Source organism: Procambarus clarkii, chromosome 4 (genome assembly GCF_040958095.1).
Source record: "Procambarus clarkii isolate CNS0578487 chromosome 4, FALCON_Pclarkii_2.0, whole genome shotgun sequence".
NCBI classification, from domain to species: Eukaryota; Metazoa; Arthropoda; class Malacostraca; order Decapoda; family Cambaridae; genus Procambarus; species Procambarus clarkii.
The window spans coordinates 3,804,863-3,809,607 of record NC_091153.1 but is presented as its reverse complement, the minus strand read 5'-3'; the positions used below and the strand labels follow the sequence as shown (position 1 = coordinate 3,809,607).

At 40.9% G+C, this 4,745-nt stretch overlaps 1 protein-coding gene across 3 annotated transcripts in view; it reads left to right on the top strand.

Moving 5' to 3' along the window:
• The window catches only part of LOC123751582 (aminopeptidase N), a 54,261-nt gene extending 53,646 nt beyond the window's left edge, over window positions 1–615 (top strand). For all 3 annotated transcript variants that reach the window (XM_045733683.2, XM_069332413.1, XM_045733689.2), the window contains exon 18: window positions 1–615. This exon is cut by the window's left edge and continues 673 nt beyond it. The gene's annotated coding sequence lies outside the window, so the exon portion shown is untranslated.
• Window positions 616–4,745: the final 4,130 nt, after the last annotated feature.

The following is a 4,745-nucleotide window of genomic DNA, read 5'->3' as shown; positions in this document are numbered from 1 at the left end:
GCCAATGCCACAGATGCTCTTCGCGTCTGCACTGACTTTACTCAGGAAATAAGCATGTAAATTAGATTCATGACGCCCGCAAGTTATGACAGATTACACAATTTCATTTCCTTTTTTTCTTCATATTCCACATATCACATTGCTGTTCATATTTTTGTTAATATAATGCTTATTTAATCATGTGACATTATGAATTAGGAATTTGGGGAATTCCTAATTCCCCAAAATATATTCCCCAAAGGAATACCTTTGGGGGGTTATATTTTAAAATTTATGACCGCTGCTTCCAGTTCTGAATGAGGAGCTCTTTAGCTTTTGTATGTCTGTCTGTCTGAAGATTATTGTGTGGAAAATGTCATAAGATCGTGATTGAAAACCAATATCCCAACATGCGCATGAAAGTAAAGAAAAGTCAGGACGTTTCGCTCTGTTTTGAACCCTAATAAAGTCAAAATTTGATAAGGGTTCATTACAGACCGAAACGTCGACACTTCTTTCATTACATATGTGTGTGCGTTGAGTTGTAGGAATTTTGTATTATTGTATTTATATGCCAATGGCGCCAAGGCAAACTGTATATATGTATTGTTGATAATATATATTTAGGATAGTTTATCTTGTATTTATTTTCTTCCTATCCTATATATATATATATATATATATATATATATATATATATATATATATATATATATATATATATATATATATATATATATATATATATATATATAATTACGAAATACCTGGAAATTCCGAAAATGAGTTTTGGAGAACTCCTCTTTCAGCTAAACCCTGATGCTAAGAAAATAGAGGGATAGAAGCCCTTAATCAGAAGATAGTAAATACAGAATATGCGGTCATATTCAATGAGATATAATATATATAATATATATATATATATATATATATATATATATATATATATATGTATATATATAATATATATATATATATATATATATATATATATATATATATATATATATATATATATATATCCTTAGCACCAGGGGAGCACCTTAGTACCACCTTATATATCCAGGGGAGCCGGTCGGCCGAGCGGACAGCACGCTGGACTTGGGATCCTGTGGTCCTGGGTTCGATCCCAGGCGCCGGCGAGAAACAATGGGCAGAGTTTCTTTCACCCTATGCCCCTGTTACATAGCAGTAAAATAGGTACCTGGGTGTTAGTCAGCTGTCACGGGCTGCTTCCTGGGGGGTGGAGACACTAAAAAGCCCCGAAATCATCTCCCGATAACCTCCCGATATAGCACTGGTCAGTCAGGGACACCTACATTGGGTCCCTGCCATTGCTACATCTTCTGCTACCTGGGGGTTGGTTGCCTGGGCCAGAGTCTGAGGAGAGCTTGTTTTTAGTTGTTTTTTTTATCTCATCCTGCGCTGCACTTAATTCCATCTGCAGTTTACTTATGGTTTCCCCTCATGTCTATCAATTCCCCCACTGATTTCCCTCCAAGCACGAGCAGTCATCTCCATGTATGACTCGCCCTGTCCCTCTCCTCCAACTGTGTTCTGTTGTCCTAATATCATGATTGATCCCTTTTTTGGTACATAGGGTTAGTGTTAAAGTACAAGGATCAGGGAGATGAAGAGGGAGATAAAGAGGGAGATGGTAAGGGGGAGACGGAGGGAGTGGAGGATATAGGTGGGGAGGTTGTGGGAGATGAGAGGGTGTGTGCGCGTTTGTGCATGTGCGTGTGTATGTTTGTGTTTGTATTCCCCCTAGTTGTGCTTGAGGGGTTGAGCTCTGGCTCTTTCAGCCCGCCTCTCAACTGTCAGTCAACTGGTGTTTTTTTTTTGTACACACACACACACACACACACACACACACACACACACACACACACACACACACACACACACACACACACACACACACACACACACAAGTGTGTGGTCGGGTAAACAAGGATAAACTATTCAACACTGGTGGGACGCGAACAAGGGGACACAGGTGGAAACTCAGTACCCACATGAGCCACAGAGACGTTAGAAGGAACTTTTTTCAGTGTCAGAGTAGTTAACGGATGGAATGCATTAGGCAGTGATGTGGTGGAGGCTGACTCCATACACAGTTTTAAATGTAGATATGATAGAGCCCAGTAGGCTCAGGAATCTGTACACCTGTTGATTGACAGTTGAGAGGCGGGACCAAAGAGCCAAAGCTCAACCCCCGCAAGCACAAATAGGTGAGTACAAATAGGTGAGTATACACACACACACACACACACACACACACACACAGCCCGTAACAGCAGTCTAACTCCCAGGTACCTATTTACTGCTAGGTGAACAGGTACATCAGTGTGAAAGAAACTCTGCCCATTTGTTTCCTCCTTCGCTGGAGATCGATTCCCGGTCCCTAAGCTTACGAATCCCGAGCGTTGTCCACTCAGCTACCAGGCCCCATATGTGAGTGGGGTGGGGTGGAAGCAGGTAGTGGTATGTGTGTGTAGTGGGCATGTAGAGGTGTGTGTTCCTTGGTTGCTCAGCGGTGGGTGCGTTCTCAGGTGGGTGGTCAGAGAGGCATCGTTTAATGCCTTTGTATAACTAACCATCCTGTGTGTTGGGAATTTTAGCCAACGTAGCTACCTTTTTGACACACACTGTACTCCCCTTCAAATAGTCTAGGGTAGCTGCACAAATGCAGAGGTACCTAAATGTGTTAATAAAAAAAATCGTTGTAACGGTGGGCCGGGAAGTGGGTCGGGCAACTAGTGGAGTGGGTGAGTCGGCTGTTGAGCGGCTGGAGGCCAGTGTGTGTTGGCCTTCCCTGGGGAGAGCAAGGTGGGTCCTCCATATTTGTGTTCTCCAAAACGTTGAGGGAAATTTGTCACTCTTTAAGAGTTTTGTGTTGACCAGAAAGTGACCAACGGTTGGCTAGGACAGTTGTGACCAACACGTGGCTAGGACAGTTGTGACCAACACGTGGCTAGGACAGTTGTGACCAACACGTGGCTAGGACAGTTGTGACCAACACGTGGCTGGGAGAGTTGTGACCAACACGTGGCTAGAACAGTTGTGACCAACACGTGGCTGGGAGAGTTGTGACCAACACGTGGCTAGGACAGTTGTGACCAACACGTGGCTAGGACAGTTGTGACCAACACGTGGCTAGGACAGTTGTGACCAACACGTGGCTAGGACAGTTGTGACCAACACGTGGCTAGGACAGTTGTGACCAACACGTGGCTAGGACAGTTGTGACCAACACGTGGCTAAGACAGTTGTGACCAACACGTGGCTAGGACAGTTGTGACCAACACGTGGCTAGGAGAGTTGTGACCAACACGTGGCTAGGGCAGTTGTGACCAACACGTGGCTAAGACAGTTGTGACCAACACGTGGCTAGGGCAGTTGTGACCAACACGTGGCTAGGAGAGTTGTGACCAACACGTGGCTAGGGCAGTTGTGACCAACACGTGGCTAAGACAGTTGTGACCAACACGTGGCTATGGCAGTTGTGACCAACACGTGACTAAGGCAGTTGTGACCAACACGTGGCTAGGACAGTTGTGACCAACACGTGGCTATGGCAGTTGTGACCAACACGTGGCTAGGGCAGTTGTGACCAACACGTGACTAAGGCAGTTGTGACCAACACGTGACTAAGGCAGTTGTGACCAACACGTGACTAAGGCAGTTGTGACCAACACGTGACTAAGGCAGTTGTGACCAACAGGTGATATATACTATAATATATGCGTATGCGAACAATCCTGAATGTTATGATATATATGGATATGAATGTTCTGAATTTGGATATATACTATATATATATATATATATATATATATATATATATATATATATATATATATATATATATATATATATATATATATATATATGTCGTACCTAGTAGCCAGAACTCACTTTTTGGCCTACTATTCAAGGCCCGATTTGCCTAATAAGCCAAGTTTTCACGAATTAATTGTTTTTCGACTACCTAACCTACCTAACCTAACCTAACCTAACTTTTTCGGCTACCTAACCAAACCTAACCTATAAAGATAGGTTAGGTTAGGTTAGGTAGGGTTGGTTAGGTTCGGTCATATATCTACGTTAATTTTAACTCCAATAAAAAAAATTGACCTCATACATAATGAAATGGGTAGCTTTATCATTTCATAAGAAAAAAATTAGAGAAAATATATTAATTCAGGAAAACTTGGCTTATTAGGCAAATCGGGCCTTGAATAGTAGGCCAAAAAGTGAGTTCTGGCTACTAGGTACGACATATATATATATATATATATACGACATATATATATATATATATACGACATATATATATATATATATATATATATATATATATATATATATATATATATATATATATATATATATATATATATATATATATATATATATATATATATGTCGTACCTAGTAGCCAGAACGCACTTCTCGGCCTACTATGCAAGGCCCGATTTGCCTAATAAGCCAAGTTTTCCTGAATCAATATAATTTCTCTAACTTTTTTCTTATGAAATGATAAAGCTATCAATTTCATAATGTATGAGGTCAATTATTTTTTATTGGAGTTAAAATTAACGTAGATATATGACCGAACCTAACCAACCCTACCTAACCTAACCTAACCAATCTTTATAGGTTAGGTTAGGTTAGGTTACTGAAAAAGTTAGGTTAGGTCAGGTTAGGTAGGTTAGATAGTCGAAAAACAATTAATTCTTGAAAACTTGGCTTATTAGGCA